This window comes from Myxocyprinus asiaticus, chromosome 39 (assembly GCF_019703515.2).
Source record: "Myxocyprinus asiaticus isolate MX2 ecotype Aquarium Trade chromosome 39, UBuf_Myxa_2, whole genome shotgun sequence".
In the NCBI taxonomy this organism is placed as follows: Eukaryota; Metazoa; Chordata; class Actinopteri; order Cypriniformes; family Catostomidae; genus Myxocyprinus; species Myxocyprinus asiaticus.
In genome coordinates, this window is record NC_059382.1 from 28,551,035 (window position 1) to 28,569,512 (window position 18,478).

Consider the following 18,478-nt stretch of genomic DNA (forward strand, 5'->3'; position numbering starts at 1 on the left):
TATATATATATATATATATATATATATATATATATATATATATATACACACACACACACACACACACACACACACACACATTTTAGAGATCGACCGATAGTGGATTTTGCCAATACCGATAACAAAGGTGGTGGGAAAGGCAGATAACCGATTAATCGGCCAATGGTTTTTAAAATCGATTTTTAAAATGTCAAAATTAAATAAAAAATCTTATCTTTCCTTACTATGAAGGGCACAGACAAAGAGTTTTAAATGAATAAAATCTCAGATGCAGTTTATTGTTCAACAAAAATCCCCAAAATAACCAGCAAAAAAATAAAAATAAAACAAAAAATGAGGATTTGGTGAATAATGAAGGACTTTTACATATAAACAAGCCTGAAATACACCGGGGACTCTTATTTAAAATGTAGAAATGATGCAAAAACTATCGGCAACTATCGGCACAGATTTTTACCGATAACAATAGTTTCAAAAGCAATTATCGGCACCGATTAATCGGTAAAAATGAAATATCGGTCTACCTTTAATGTATATATTAATATATATTCACATTTTGACATTATTTGATGATATCATGACATTTAAGCATATTTCCATACTCTAACCTAATTATTTAATACAAAACATCTCAAGCTCGTTACTGTAATGCAAAAAAAATTATGATATAAGCCCTATTGTTTAAATGTATTTATAAATCATTTATAGTCAAGCCTGCCTTAAATTTATGGAGATTTAAATAATTAAAAAAATCATTGTGTACAGTGGTCTGTTTTTGTACTGTAATATACTGTATAATTGGAATTATAAAATAGGATTCATTTTCTTTATGCAATATTTAATTTTCTTTTGATTTTTAAGGGGATATGTGTGTAATTTTTTTGAGAGATTCATTCACATATCGCTGACCAATTAATTCAGCAAATATAATAGAATAAATTAAGCACTTAAAATACACCCTAATGCAGGGGTTTTCAAACTTTTTAATGCCAAGTACCCCCAAATATGCTGATGTCCTTCGAGGGACCCCGTGTGAGAAAAATAGTAAACCATATATTATAAAGATTTCTCATATGCAAAATTAACACTGGCTTTTATATTGTAATTTACTAAAGCTAAAAAATAATTATATTAAAAAAATTGACTGTGTATCTTTCTACAATTGGAGTTATTTGTATAAACCCAAAGATATTTTTAAAAAAAATCCATTTAAATTTATTTGAGCAGCGCTTTTCACAATAAATATATCGTTTTAAAGCATTTTTAGAGAGAATAGTAAATTACAACCCTTATTTTTTTTAAATATTTTTTCATAATACTGTATATGAAATTATATGCAGATTTATTTTTATGTCTAACTGTTTAATTCTTAAATCAACAGAATAAATTGATTATGATTAATCTCGTGATTTCAGAATAAAACGGTTTTTACCATTTGTTTTTCTCTGATATTTTTAAAGGGCCCCTTAGCACCTCCTTGCGGCCCCCTGGGGGGATCCAGTTTGAAAACCCCTGCATAGTGTCCACATCTGTACATCATATTATGTCCACACGGTGGCAGTCAAACTCCAGTCAATATGATGTTTCAGAGAGCAGCGCTGTTTGAAGGTGTATTCCACTGCATTTGAGAAGTTGACATTTAAGCAATGACAGAAGTGTGATGGTGGGACGTTCTTTACTTTATCTACAATTTCACAACTTTTTACACAACATATTTTTCCATTCTTGTATAATTATAATGCATGCAGTTTTTATGACCTAATATTCATGTAAAAGAGTATAATTAGTCAGACCGCAGCACTATTAAATGTACGTGCACTGCAAAAAGGTTAATAAAATGGCAAAAAATATATATTTTAGACAATAAACTCTTAAAACACATTTTACACACTCTCACTAGCTTAATTTGTCCACTAAAATTTCCAACAGTTTATACATTCACCAAAGAAGAATTCTGTTGGTTAGTGGCCGCTTTCTTAGTGGCAAAATGGTGGAAAGATGCCACAACTGTGGAACAGTTATAATTTCTGTAAAAAATACAAATAAAATAAAATTATTTGTCTATGTTATCTCAGTTTTGAATTGTAACATTTGAAAATGATTATTCAGTCCTTAAAGCGAGCCCTTCTAGTCTCTTATTTATGTCTTTGTACATAGTAATTCAACTTTCTCTACTTCAATCTACAGATATTTTCTTTACTATACAATACATTTCACTGCATTTGCACTGCATGTGTACCATTGAGTCGAATAAAACTTTGAAACGAATAAAACTTTGAAACAAGTGTGCAATGATATCCCTGCATCACTTCTTTTGGGAAACTTAAAAAAGAAGTGTTTGCATTTAACTGGAATGGCTATATTCTTTTTGAAACTTAAGATACTGTCATCTTCACTTCTCTTCTGTCCACACATTCCTTATTCAGGCATACTCTGAGGGTCCTGGTGCGCACATCTTCAAAGCCCTTGTCATGCCGGACTGCACAGGGCCAATGGATGATAAATCACCGGCCCCTCTGCCACTATCTCCACGATTTCCTCCCTTCCTTTGTTTTCCAGTGACAGATTCTCCACCACATTTTTAAAAAGTTCTTTCTCTCTCCGAGATTAAAGGGAGGAGGGAGTGTGTACCATATGGAGAACGGATGTTTTCTTAAGGTTGGCTAAACTTTAAATAAAATAGGCAGAAAAAGAGGGTGCTCTGTCATACTAGGCTGTGACACCTTAAGGCTTTCATTGTTTAGATTGTGAGGGCGCCATGCTTGTGACCTTGGACAAACCTGTTAGTAGTACACAGATTAGGACCAGGTCAAGACAGCCTTGTCTGTTGGGTATTTGTGGGTGTGTGTGTGTGTGTGTGTGTGTGTATGTGCCAGTTAATAAAGGGACATGTCAGGACATGCACAGGAGAGTGAAAGGTAGGTGAAAACTGCAGAAACAAACAGCAAAACCGTTATTTTCTATAGAAACTGTACAAATATTGACTCCAGTGTCTTTTGTAATTTCATTTAGCCAAACACATTTGTTTACTTATTTTTCATATTATTTTTTTCCTCCCCTTTTCTCCCCAATTTGGAATGCCCAATTCCCAATGCGCTCTAAGTCCTTGTGGTGGCGTAGTGACTTGCCTCAATCCGGACGAATCTCAGTTGCCTCCGTGTCTGAGATGTCAATCTGCACATCTTATCACGTGGCTTGTTGAGGGCGTTACCACGGAGACATAGTGCATGTGGAGGTTCACGCTATTCTCCGCGACATCCACGCACAACTCACTACGCACCCTACCGAGAGCAAGAACATTATAGTGACCATGAGGAAGTTAACCCAACGTGACTTTACCCTCCCTAGCAACCAGGCCAATTTGGTTGCTTAGGAGACCTGGCTGGAGTCACTCAGCACACCCTAGATTCGAACTCGCGACTCCAGGGGTGGTAGTCAGGGTCTTTACTCGCTGAGCTACCCAGGCCTCCTATATATTTACTTACTTTTCGAATATTCAGACGTTTTGCTAGACATTTTAGTTGGAGGTGCAGCTCTACATTTCAAGAGACGCAGACGAGGGAGACGAGCCGGTGCACTGGTCAAACTCCTTCGGCACGGATTTCGAACAGTGCTGCCGAGCATTCACTTAGCGAATCTCCGCTCTCTTCCTAACAAAACGGACGAACTACATCTCCTCACCCGCACAAACAAGGACTTTTCAACCTCTGCTGCCTTGTGCTTCACAGAAACCTGGCTGAGTGAAGCCATTCCGGACAACGCGTTACATCTGCCGGGCTTCCAGCTGTTCAGAACGGATCGCATCGCGGAGTTAACAGAGAAAACTAGAGGCGGTGGAACATGCTTTTATATCAGTGAAAGTTGGTGTACAGATGTAACAATGTTAAAGAGGATGTGCTGTCCTAATTTGGAAGCACTTTTTATTAACTGTAAGTCTTTCTACTCGCCGCAGGAGTTTTCCTAGTTTATACAGGTGAGTGTGTATATCGCACCAAACGCATGTTTGAACACAGCACTGCAACAGCTGGCTGATCAAATTACAGACATGGAACAACAATACCCGGACTCAGTTATTATTATTCTTGATGATTTTAACAAAGCAAATCTCACACGTGAACTGCCCAAATACAAACAGCACATCACATGCCCAACCAGAGACAGGAACATACTGGATCATTGTTACACAACAATAAAGGATGCATATCGCTCTGTCCCTAGAGCAGCTTTGGGACTCTCTGATCACTGTCTGGTTCATCTTCTTCCAACCTACAGGCAGAAATTAAAATCAACCAAGCCAGTAGTAAGGACTGTAAAGAGATGGACCAATGAAGCAGAGCGGGAACTACAAGCCTGCTTTGACTGCACTGATTGGAGTGTTTCTGAGGCTGCAGCCACAGACCTGGACGAGCTTACAGATACTGTTACATCATATATCAGTTTCTGTGAGGATATGTGCATTCCTACTAGGACTTATTTAAAGTTCAACAATGACAAACCGTGGTTTACAGCAGAGCTCAGGCAGCTTCGTCAGGCCAAAGAGGATGCTTACAGGAGTGGGGATAAAGTCTTGTACAATCAGGCCAGGAACACACTGAACAGGGAAATCAGAGTGGCTAAAAGAAGATACTCTGAGAAGCTGAAAAAACAAGTTTTCAGCTAATGACCCTGCATCAGTGTGGAGTGGCATGAAACAACTCACAAATTATAGGACTCCTACCCCCAACCCTGTAGGGAACCAACAACTGGCTGACGACCTGAATGTGTCCTACTGCAGATTTGAAAGGCCCAATCTCACACCCCACACCCACTCTGACCTTCACTTCACACAAACACCAACACCTCCTGCAACCCCCCTCCTCCCCCCTCCTGCTACTCAACCTGCACTTAAGATCTGTGAAGATGATGTGAGCCGCGTCTTTCGGAAACAAAAGACGAGGAAGGCTTCAGGCCCAGACTGCTTCTCACCAGCGTGCCTTCGATCCTGTGCTAACCAACTGGCCCCCATCTTCACACAGATCTTCAATAGATCACTGGAGCAGTGTGAAGTCCCATGCTGCTTCAAACGCTCAATCATTATTCCTGTCCCAAAGAAACCAAAAATCACAGGATTTAATGACTACAGACCTGTCGCCCTGACGTCTGTGGTCATGAAATCATTTGAGAGACTGGTGTTGGCCCACCTGAAGAACATCACTGGACAATTTCTAGATCCCCTTCAATTTGCTTATTGAGCAAACAGGTCTGTGGATGATGCAGTCAACATAGGATTGCATCATATCCTGCAACATCTGGACAGACCAGGGACATATGCAAGGATCCTTTTTGTGGACTTCAGTTCGGCTTTCAACACCATCATCCCAGCTATACTCCAGATTAAACTCTCTGTTCCCATGTCTATCTGTCAGTGGATTACCAGCTTTCTGATGGACAGGCAGCAGCTTGTGAGACAGGGGAAACTCACTTCTAGCACCTGTACAATCAGCACTGGTGCCCCCCAGGGATGTGTGCTCTCCCCACTACTCTTCTCCCTCTACACCAATGATTGCATCGCCAAGGACCCCTCTATCAAGCTCCTGAAGTTTGCAGACGACACCACTGTCATCGGCCTCATCTGAGATGATGATGAGTCTGCTTACAGAAGGGAGGTTGTACAGCTGGCTGTCTGGTGCAGTCAAAACAACTATGAGCTGAACACGCTTAAAACGGTGGAGATCATTGTGGACTTTAAGAGAAACACCCCAACACTGACCCCCCTCACCATTCTAAACAGCACTGTGGCAGCAGTGGAGTCATTCATGTTCCTGGGCACTACCATCTCACAGGACCTGAAGTGGGAGAAAAACATTGACTCCTGTTGGGCCTCATGTATTCAGATAGAAGACAAAGGCAGGCCTAACAGTCATAAAAAACATTCCTCAAGCCCCCTCCTAAGTCGTAAATCTTACTGATAAAAATCGCGCCAAAATCAAACAAAGGGAGTCCAAAACAGACTACAAATCCATGAAGCCTTGCTCACTAAAGGATCGAGCACTCAACTCCTATTGGATGAGGCACACAACAGAACGTCCCTCAAACATGACATCATCAGGACTTCAAATAATTCTGAAATGCTTCCAAAGTGGCTTCCAGCGACTTCGTTCACCGAATACGGACGTAGCTTTTTGCTGCTCTCCGGTGCAACCTCGTGGCTTAAGGAAGTAATGTCCGACTTGAAACTGTGGCCATACAATCTCCATCTCGCTGGACGAGTTGAGGTTACTCTGTGTTCAACCAAACACTAACGGATCCGAAGGAGACCGCCGAGCAATTCGCATCTTCATCCGTTGGCCTACAGAAGTGAAGAGATTAAAGATTTCTCTTCCATCTTCAATCAAGTCGACATTTCTGAGTTCTCCGCCAGCCCGCCGAGAATCAACAGCCGTACCGCCCACCGACAGCGCGAGAAAACGGCCTCCCATCATCACCCGAGCCTCAAGGAACCGGGTCAAAGTTAAAGGACGGAGGAAAACACATTCTACCTGTGTCCTCATGCGATTCAAGTAAGAGGTTTACGTCTGGGCAGAGATAGAATATTATAGCGTGTTATTCTTGTGTTTCAAGGTTTTTTGCTTGTACAGTTTACGGACCGCCATGTCCGCTCATTATTAATACTCAGGGTATTAATTATCACGAATTTGTTTTCTGTATTGTGGTCCAACCAAATTGGACTGTTGTGCATTTTCGCCATCGCGGGTGAGACAGCAACTGAGTTCATCCATTAAAGAGTCAAATAACAAGGGACTTTTATGAGCCCCGCTCATAAAACCGCATCTCTGAGTGATGAACACGGCTGCTTTATCTCCAGCTATCGCGAAATCAGCTTTCGGGCTGTCACTTAATCATCTCTCTCTCTCTCTCTCTCTCTCTCTCTCACTAACCACACTGACACACACACACACACACACTGTCACACACACACCTTATGTGTTATAGGATTATTTTATTTCCATATCTAATCATATCACTGTTTAGTTTGTAGTTGTAAGTCGGAAGTTTATTGACTGCATTGTATTAATTATTAATTGATATTACTGCATAAATAAACTTAGTTTATATTACAAAGAGAAGTGTTTTGGTTTGTTTTGCATACGCCTGTGTCGTGCTGACGGGATGTCAGTGCTCGGACTCAAACCTTCATTCATTGTTTTTTTCCCCAAAAATCGATATTCTTCGGATGTCGATTTTCCTAAGAAAACAATCTAATATTGAGACTGTTTTAATATTCGGTTATTAGTCCCTGATTTCAGGGTGGTGCCCCGTCAATGTTAATCCTCATTAATATTCTATTGATTTTTGATAATTGATAATTATCTTTGATTGAATTTGAATGATCAATAAGCTAGTGTTAATTGTAATTAATGTTTCATCGATGTTAACAATTAACGATTATCTTTGATAAGTGTTGATTTTAAAGGATTAAAAAAGCTAACATTGATTCTCATCAATGTTCTATTGATTTTTGTAATTAATAATTATCTTTGATAATTATTAATTATTGCTAATAACCAAACTTGCTCCTAAACATAGCACACTACATTTACTGGAGTCCCATATGAGGTTTTAATGAGTTAGATCCAATTAATTAATTTAAATATTGATTAATAACTACAGAAATAATTATTAATTATTTCTGATAGTAACACTGATCTAAACAACCAGTAAAGCCCTACACTCCATTGTGAAAAAGGCCCAGCAGAGGTTGTACTTCCTTCGTCAGCTGAGGAGATTCAACCTGCCACAGGCACTGCTGATACAGTTTTACTCAGCAGTCATTGAGTCTGTCCTCTGCACTTCCATAACTGTCTGGTTTTGTTCAGCTATGAAATCAGACATCAGAAGACTACAAAGAACAGTTCAGATTGCTGAGAGGATTATTGGTCCCCCCCCCCCTTCAAGACCTATACACTTCCAGAGTGAGGAAAAAGGCTGGAAAAATCACTCTGGACCCCACTCACCCTGCCCACTACCTTTTGGAACTGTTGCCTTCTGGCCGACGCTTCAGAGCTCTGAGCACCAGAACTGTCAGATACAGGAACAGTTTTTTCCCTCAGGCTATCCATCTCATGAACAGTTAAATTGCCCCACTGAGCAATAACTATGTGCAATACACAGTTTAGTCTTTCTTATATTTATCCAACACAACCAACCTCTTCTGCCATTTCATTCCTCTGAAAAAAAACAAAAAACATTTGCACTGTTCATAACAGATTTGTATTTGCACTGTACATAACAGATTGTATTAGATTTGCACTACCCATGTGTATGTGTAGTATGTATGTATGTGTGTGTCTGTACGTATGTGAATAATTAGTTTTTATTTTTAATTTTGTATTATTATCTATGTCTTGCTGCTGTTTTTGTATTGTTGTACACTGGAAGCTCCTGTCACCAAGACAAAATTCCTTGTATGTGTAAGTATACTTGGCAATAAAGCTGATTCTGACTCTGATATATATATATATATATATACACACACACACACACTACCGGTCAAAAGTTTGAAACACTTACTCATACTTTATTATAATTTTTTTTCTTCACATTTTAGAATAATAGTAAAGTCATCAAAACTATGGAATAACATAAATGGAACTATGGGAATTATGTTGTAACTAAACAAAATCCAAAATAAATCAAAACTGTGTTATATTTTAGCATCTTCAAAGTACTCACCCTTTGCCTAGAATTTTCAGACATGTACTCTTGACATTTTCTCAACCAACTTCTTGAGGGGTCACCCGGGAATGCTTTTTAAACAGTATTGAAGGAGTTCCCATCTATATGCTGGGCACTTATTGGCTGCTTTCCTTTATTATTTGGTCATCAATTTTAAAAATGTTTTTTTTTATTATTTTTTATTAAATTTTAGATTTATAATGAAATAAATTAATATGGTGGCACAATTATATTTTTGTCTACAAAACTAATTTCAAACATTTAAGCATACGCCTTCAGATCAAAAGATTTTTAAGATCATGGGAAACATTTCAGTCAAGTGTTTCAAAACTTTTGACCGGTAGTGTGTATATATATATATATATATATATATATATATATATATAAATATATGAGACAAGCACCGATAAGACAGCCTTAGGCTAGCAACTCAATAAGACTGAGATAATCAGGTTTTGAGAGGGAGAAATGGCCTGAAAGGCCATGGCCTGGTTAAAACTATTCTGGGATGTATTCTCTTCTCACATCCTCCCTCTTCACTCAGGACAGAAAAAATGATTTAAAATAGACATGGTGTACAGAATAGTAGTATAAAGCCATCCACACCTCAGGGCCCCGTGTGTGTTTTCAACCCTGTTGTGGTCAGTTTTAAGAGACTGGAGAATCCTTAGGGATAAATGTGCTTACTGTATAAAAAGGGGATTTTTCAATATAGTTGAGACTGACGCAAGAAATACATTCAATTGTTTTCTCTTACAAATATAGCCAAAGATCAAGACCTGCATTGAGACTTATTGTATTTCAAGGACAATGCATAGACAATGCCATGTTGATACATTTATCTTTTCGAAGCCTTTCAGGCCTAAGCAAAAATACATTATCTAAAATTAATAATAAGGTTGGTTGTGCATTGAAGAGCTGCAGCAGCATGGAAAGAGTGTTTGCTATTGATAAGTGGGAGGTTTCGAACTACAAAGAAGACAGGAAAACATACCTTTCCAAAACACTCTTTGGAGAAAGATGTGAACTGCAGATAGCACAGAGGAAGTCTTGATGGATGTATGGCTCTACCAGTGGTATTAGTTTCTCTTGACAGTTTAGCTCAGTAACACATCTGCATATGGACAGAATCAGTGTGGTTCTGTACAAATAGGCCTAGAAAATTATGCAAGGGCACAATTTCAAATGGCATTTTCAACTTTTCATATAAAACGTTAATTTTGTTGAGATAAGATTAATTCTACAAATTAGAAAATTATAATATTTAATTTCAAATGAAGATAAAGCAGCAGTTAGCAGAAAAATTAACATTCTGTCATCATTTACTCACCCATATGTCGTACTGAAAGACTTTCTTTTTTCCGTGGAACACAAAAGGAGAAATTAAGCAGACTGTGATGATCGTGCTTTTAAATGCAGTTACAAAAACAAAAAAACAAATTGGAGACTGAAACTTTCAAGCTTGAAAACTTGAACGAAAAAAAAAAAATTGTAATAACAGTCATGTTTCTCTGTCAGCACTGAATCAGTATGGATGTATTATGTCTAATAAACAAGCAGCAAAGACTATACCAATAATTCAAGAAGAAAAACATTTTAATGCCATTGTTATCCTTAATTAGATTTAATAAAATATGGATTCCTGATGAGTTTATTACATAATTTACAACTAAAAACAATTCCCTTTACAACTCGCTTTTGGCACCTCTCTGTGGTAATTCCATATGTTTAAAAACACTTCCATCGTTGGACACTAGGGGCAGTACTTAAAATTTCGGTAAATACAGTCCGATTTCAGCTGAAGAACTTTCGACCAACTGTCGCCGAATTCACAGTGACTTCTGAACTTTTGGTATCGTCACAACCTTATTAGAAAGAGAACGATTAAACAGTTATTTGTTTAGCCATAGTTGTTATTATTATTTAATATTAAAAAAAATGCAAAAAAATTCAGGAGGCTCTTCTTCCCTTTCCTTCTCTGATGGACAGCCACTGGAAGTCAATAATGTGTCTGTTTAGGCTCAAGAATGGCATGTTATCTGTTAAGAGCTCACAGATTCACTAAGACAAGAGACAATTTGCTTCTAATGCAAAATGACAGTGCTCCAGATGTCCAAACACCCATGGCCAAGCTTCAGGGGTCACAACTTCAACAAACTCAAACAGGCTGATCAAACGTCACGGCTGTGTGCATTGGTTATGTGTGGAAAAGCCAACAAGGGTGAAGTGGGCCCTGGAGGAGTTGGATCAGGACCGAGGAACAAGTCAAGACGTGTCCACTGAAAAGAGCACTTCGACCCCCTGCCAGTTTCTGATCTTTATCTGACCTGTGAGCTTTTCTGACCAGCACTGAGCTAATAGCTGGAGGCTGTGTAACCCCAAAGTGTCACACACACACACACACACACACACACACACACACACACACACACACACATGTTGGTGCAGCTATCATTACGAGGACTCTCCATAGACATAATGATTTTTTTACTGTATGAACTATAGATTCTATCCCCTAACCCTAACCCTCACAAAACACTTTCTGCATTTTTACATTTTCAATAAAACATTGTTTATTATGTTCTTTAAGCGATTTGAATTATGGGGACACTAGAAATGTCCTCATAAACCACATTTATAGCATAATACCTTTGTAATTACCAGTTTGTAACCTAAAAAAAAGTCCTCGTAAACCACTTAAACCTGCCCACACACACACACACACACACACACACACACACACACACACACACACACACACACACACACACACAAATGCTCCTCTGCTATCTCTCTCCAATGGGACATGCTTCACTACCCTGGGAAACAAGAGTGGGAGAACAGACATGAATGAAACATCCTGGGAGATGTTTTGGCTATTGTTTATTACTGCTTTTCAAGTGCTTTGGCAACACATCACTAAGTCAAGACTGTTTTTGCGTGCACTTTGTGATTAAAGGAAAGTTTCATCCAAAAATGAATATTCTATCATTATTTAATTATCATAATGTTGCTCCAAACTCATTTGACTTTCTTTCTTCCATGGAACAAAAAAGATGAATAATAATGAAATAAAATCATATTTGCCATACTGAGTGAATAGTGACTCTGGTTGGTAACAAATAAATAAATAAATAAATAAAAGCATAAAAACGACAGTAAAAGTCATCAATTGAATTCATGCACTATATTCCAATTCTTCTGAAGTCATTCAATCACTTTGTGTGTTAAACAGAATGAAATGTAGGGCTTTATTCACTCCCAAATTAAATCAAAACATTAATAACGCTCTTCAAACAAATATGGCGACTACTCATAGCCCTCTTCCGAAATTGATATGGTTCTTGTGCCAAGCCTGTGCTCCGCTGGTTCACGGCTGGGGAAATCTGGAGCCTTTCGTAAACTGGCCATGCTTTTCCACTGATTGAGAACCGAACGTTGACGTAATGGGCTACGTGATAGTTTCACGTGGCTACCTCAAACATAAACAAACATGATGCGTCAGTGTTTGTATACAGCTTTGTGGCAGCGGGGGCGTGGTCAAGCATCTCTCCGAGCTTTTACGCTTGTTTTTGAGGACATATTTAAACATACGGATTAATGCAATCCATCATTATTACATTGCTCAACAAGATCTACGTTGTAATCTTGACAGGTAATGTAATTACATTATATTGTATGAACTATGGCTTAACTTGTTAAGTTCTGTAAACTGTAACAGTGGAATCATTATTAACATTGGTGTAGCAGATGGTTATATTTGGAGTTTTGACATAGCATATAATATTATGTTTACGTCTTGATTGAGAATCCCTAAGTTTACTTAACAGATAGCCGCAATCTTCCAAACCTAGTGAGTAGCTGGTCAAAATTCCCCTTACTGAACAAAACAATGCACAAAATAAGATGACAACAGTGTAAGGAAAGCTAACAAAGTTGGCAAATATAACAACTTACTGAGATTAGCAGCAGAGGACACCGGCGATTCAGTGTTTATCTCAAGCGTGACTGGCTGAATTTAATGTTCCAGTTAGATAGCAGGCATTAATTGTTTTCTCCCGCTTCAAGAGCTCTCCACTAATGCTCCATCACAAGCACAACACCTGTTAACGGCCCTTAATGCAATATTTCACCACGTGTTAAGCAGTGTTAAACACTATTGGCATGAAGGAAAGATGGAATTTCTGATATAACCAGAAAGAATGTGATTAAAAAAAAAAATACAAATTTAAATCTGCCGTATTTTGAAAATGAATGACAGGACGGCGAAGGTGATTGCCACGATCAAAGGTTTGTTGTGAAATCCAAAAAGAAATATCCAGAAAACACGATGATAATCTGTTCACATGTGGAGAGAAAATCTAAAGGTCAGTCATGCATATCTTGGCCTATATCTCTATCCCATATTAAATGTTTTGAACAATCATATCACATCAGCGTAAAGCATTTATATGTTTCCATTGATCATGGTATAAATATTGGGGGGTTGTAATTGCTTGTTGTTATTATTGTGGGGGGTTTACCTCTCCCCCATCCCCCCCGGAATCTACGCCCCTAATCATTCTAATCTAATGCATCGCAGTCTCAACTAAGGCTAATTTATGCATTATACATTTGCAGATGAAGAAGCTCAGCAAACGCGAACAGAGAGAGTTAGATTTAAAACCTTTTAAAAAAATTCAAAAGCTAGTATTTCTAAAAGTGAACTCTGCATTAGACATACAGTTTTGATAGTCTTATCTAGTTTTGATTAAAAAAAGTGTAGAACATTGTAATTTGTTCTTTTGTAATTTGACTGTAATTTTTTCACTCACATTTTAATTATAGGGCAAGGTTAATTAAAAGAAGCGCAATAATAGAAAATAACAGGCAATAATACATAGGCCTAATAATGTTTTTTTAAATTTATTTTTATTTTATTTTTTATTTGGTAATTAATTAAATTGTTGCTTTTTTTCTTCTTTTTTTTTTCCAGTTTGGAATGCCCAATTCCCAGTGTGCTTTTAAGTCCTTGTGGTCACGTAGTGATTCGCCTCAGTCCGGGTGGCGGAGGACGAATCCCAGTTTGCCTCTGTGTCTGAGACCGTCAACCCGCGCATCTTATCACGTGGCTTGTTGAGCACTTTGCCACAGAGACATAGCACATGTGGAGGCTTCACACCATCCACTGCGGCAACCATGCTCAACTCACCATGCGTCCTACTGAGAACGAACCACATCATAGCGACCACGAGGAGGTTACCCCATGTGATTCTGCCCTCCCTAGCAACCGGGCCAATTTGGTTGCTTAGGAGACCTGGCTGGAGTCACTCAGCATGCCCTAGGATTTGAAGTAGCGAACTCCGGGGATGATGGCCAGCGTCTCTTTACCACTGAGCTACCCAGGCCCCCCCGGGCTTGTTTATATTTAAAAGTCTTGCATTATGCACAAAATCAAAATTTTCTGGTTATTTGGGGGATTTTGGTTGAACAATAAACTGCATCTGAGATTTTATTCATTTAGGACCCTTTGTCTGTGCCCCTCATAGTAAGGAAAGAATAAGATTTTTTTTTTTTTTTTGACCATCTAAAAAAAGATTTCAAAAACTATCAACTGATTAATCTGTTATCTGCCTTTCCCACCACCTTAGTTATCGGTATTCTCAAAATCCACAATTGGTCAACCTCTTGTCATTATGTCATTTCACACTTATGAAAAAATTACCGTTTGTGTTCCATGGAAGAAAGAAAGAAAGTAATATGGGTTTGGAGCAACATTAATGTGAGAAAATAATGACAGATTTTTCCTTTTTGAGAGAACTATGAACCAGCCTAAGGTGGTTTGCTGGTCTAAGCTAGTTTCAGCTGGTTTAACTGGTCTCCCAGCCTGGCCGAAATGGAGTTGAGCTGGTTTATCTGCTTGGCCAGATTGTTTCCCAGTCTGACCTGTTGACAATTGCCCAAATTTCCTCTAAAGCCACCAAAACAGACCAGCAAACTACTACCTTCAGCTGATTTAAACCTCTTTTTTCAGCAGGAAACATAGGGAAAAACCAAGGATCAAGATCAGAAGAATAAATCCTGAAAATGCAGCATGTTTTCACTAAGACTGGGTATTGCCAACTACTAACTGCGTTGCATCACAAATTCATAATTAGTGATTGAAACTTTGCTGCACTTTTGTTCAGCATGATGTCATGTTCTGGCAGCTCTGACCACACTATGAAATGCTGTTTCAGAGTTTGCGTTTATTTAGACGACCTGCTTTTTCATTCATTGAACTGGAGATAACTGTAAGACTGCACACATAAATAAAAAAAAAAGATAAAAAAAAAGAAGAAGAAGAATGAGCTTTATTGCCAAGTATGCTTACGCATACAAGGAATTTGTCTTGGTGACAATATCTATAAAAGATATAGATAAAAAGATACAAGGAATCTAAAGTATCGATGTAATATCATGATAAAAAGAATAAAAATGTATGAAAATCTTATTGTATTAGCATAGCCCTTGGGGCTGTTCAGACCTAAAATGTTCATATGCTAAAAAAAGCTTGATGCAACACAATGAGCAAAACTAAACGCAGGTGTTTCGAGACATGCTTTAGTAAGTTGCCATTCTTTTAAACCTAACATAGCCTGACATGTGAGATGTGACGCAATGGTCAAAGTCATCCATCCAGCACATTTATATCGAAAAACAAAGGGAAAACACCGCAGATGGATGGAAAAACTCATATGGTGTGAATGGCTCTTTAGTGGTCACATGCTAGCATGAGTCGGTCACTAGTGAGAATGTGGATCTGACACTTAAACTTAAAGGAATACAGTAGTTCACCCAAAAATGAAAATTCTCTCACCATTTACTCACCCTCATGCCATCCCAAATGTGTATGACATTCTATCTTCTGCAGAACACAAATAAAGATTTTTGGAAAAATATCTCAGCTCTGTAGGTCTTCACAAAGTAAGTGAATGGTGACCTTGAGTGATGAGTGAATTTGTAGCTTTGTAAATCTGGTCACCATTCACTTGCATTGTATGGACCTACAGAGCTGAGATATTCTTCTAAAAATCTTCATTTGTGTTCAGCAGAAGAAAGAAAGTCAAACACATCTGGGATGACATGAGGGTAAATGATGAGAGAATTTGAAAACAAAACAGGACCGTGATTTTGACTGTCAAGCTCCAAAAAGAAGAAGAGAGAGAGAAAAAAAAGCATAATACGTATTCCATATGAGATTTTTTGGACTGACATGAGAGAGCTCAGCTGAAGGAATTGTTTTCTCATCATTTACTCACACTCATGCCATCCCAGATGTGTATGACTTTCTTTCATCAGCAGAACACAAAGGAAGATTTTTAGAAGAATATTTCAGCTCTGTTGGTCCATACAATGAAAGTAAATGGTGACCAGAAATCAGAAGGTCCAAAAATGACATAAAGAAAGCATAAAAGTAATCCATATGACACCAGTGGCTAAATCTATGTCTTCTGAAGTGATATGATAGGTGTGGGTGAGAAACAGATCAATATTTAAGTCCTTTTTTACTATTAATCTCCACCTTTGACCAGCCCCAACCAGTAGATAGCTGAATGTGAACGTAAAAGTCACATATGTGAAAATGAAAGAGAAAGTGTAGGTTTACAGTTAAAAAAAAGGACTTAAATATAGATCTGTTTTTCACCAACACCTATTATATTGCTTCAGAAGATTTGGATTTAAACACTGAATTCTTACAGATTAATTTGATGCCTCCTTTATGTCATTTTTGGACCTTCTGAATTCTGGTCACCATTCACTTGCATTGTGAGGAACAACAGAGCTGAAATGTTACTGTAAAATTATTTTTGTGTTCTGCAAAAGAAAGAAATTCATACACATCTGGGATGGCATGAGGGTGAGTAAATGATGAGAGAATTGTCATTTTTGGGTGAACTATCCCTTTAAATGAATAGTTCATCTAAAAATGACAATTTTGTCTACTCACCCTCTTAAATAAAAAACACAATAAACCAGGCTAAAATGGTTTGCTGGTCTTTGCTGGTTTCCCAGCTTACTCAAAATGGACTGTTTGCAGATTTTAGAGAGGATCAGGGCACTTGTCAGCTGGTCAGGCTAAAAGACCAGCTGACTGACCAGTCAAACCAGCTAAACACCAGACTGGCCAGGCTGGGAGACCAGATTGACCAGTTTCAACAAGCTAAGAGCAGCAAACCCACTTAAGCTGGTTTGAGATGTTTTTCCTTTCAGAAATTTGAGTAGGTAATGACAAACTTTTGGGTGAACTATTCCTAAAACACCCTGCACTGAGGTAAGGAAATTAAAACAAAGCAAAGCAAAACAAAAACTCTCAAAACAATCTGCAAGGGAGAAGACAATAGAAAAGGAAGAGAGTGACTAAAAAAAGTTTCACAAGACTGATGACAGGGCACTTCTCTTATCGGTCCAGTCCTCTACTGCACTGTCAACACCTCTTCAAATCAACAATACCAAGAAGAACGTGAGCAGATCGTAAACAACTGCAAATTATAAGGCAGCTGAGCAATTTATGTCTAAGGCATGTTTTTTATTATTATTTCCAAGTTTCCACATTTCCCAAAACACAGAAGAAAGGTTTCAAGATATTAAAAGTTATATTTATGCAAAAATTACAATTCTGTCATTGTTAACTCACCATCATGTCGTTCCAAACCCGTATGACTTTCCTTCTTCTGTGGAACATAAATGGAGAGATTTTGATGAATGTTCTTGTTGCTCTTTTTCATGCAATTACAATGGGGACTGGACAAAGGGACTGGAGCTTTTAAGCTTAAAAATGATGCAAAACAACATACAAGTATTTCATACAATTTGTGCACTATATTTATATACAGTCTTTTGAAGTCATACAATAGCTTTGTGTGATGACTGAAATTTAAGCTGTTATTCATTGAAAATTGTTTTAAATCTTAGCATTATTGACTAAAATATAGCTTGTGAGAAAAGCAGTGATGTCTGATTTGTGAACAAATAGTTATTTTGAATCAGATCTTTTCAATTATTTGGTTGATCTGGTTGACAAAATCAGAATGATCTGTCCAACTCATTAACTCATTGATCTGGCCACAGCTAATAGCTCACTGGAGGTCAAGATTATCAGTGAATAATTACTTAAATATTGTTCTTTTTCACTAAACAAACTATCATATGGCTTCACAAGACATGGAATATAGTGCACCAGTCGTATGTACCACTTTTATGAGTAAATAATGACATAATTACAATTTTGGGGTCAATTCTTTTTTTAACCACCCATCACCAGATGTCATCAGTTGTGTGTTGAACAGCAGAAAAAACCCCAAATCAAATCAGTGTTGCTTGAAAAAACCCTTCAATCAAAATCACCAGCCAGCTGGTTCCGCAGTATGAAGATTTGGCAGTTAAAAAGGTGACTGGATGCAACATGCTGAGGAATCCAAGAATGATGTCATTTGGAAATGTTCGGAAATCAAGCAAGTTATCCAAATGTGAAGCTGTTCAGTGAAGGTGCAATCGAAATATACAGTATATCAGAATTGACAGCGTTGAGTTCTAACATTCATGTGTATTGCACTTTAGAGTGCATTTCTTTCATTTTGACACTTTATTAGCTGCCACAGATCACCAAATGGGCAGTGATATACAATCTAATAGTAGTGATCTCTCAGCACATTGCTCAATAGCTCTGACAGCTACGTGCACAAATCCATGTTCAGAAGCTCCCCTGCACGTATCCTAAAGGTTAGCAGGGCAAGTGTGTGTG